Raw genomic sequence first — 224 nt, forward strand, 5'->3', positions numbered from 1 at the left:
GGGTGGATTGAGACAGGAAGAGCTGCACAGAGGTGCGATCCTGCAGAAACCAAGCTAAGTCACACGGGGAGACCCCAGTGCCTCCGGAGGGCCATCAGCTATCCAAGTGAGAGGGTACGGGCCTGAAAGGCGGGTGTAGTTACTCCCAAACGGCAGGGCAGTGTGGGCGCCAAGGTCGCGTCCACGGCCCCCCGAGGTCGGCGGGAGCGCAGGGTGGACCCAAG

This window comes from Oryx dammah, unplaced genomic scaffold (assembly GCF_014754425.2).
Source record: "Oryx dammah isolate SB20612 unplaced genomic scaffold, SCBI_Odam_1.1 HiC_scaffold_10, whole genome shotgun sequence".
Classification (NCBI taxonomy): Eukaryota; Metazoa; Chordata; class Mammalia; order Artiodactyla; family Bovidae; genus Oryx; species Oryx dammah.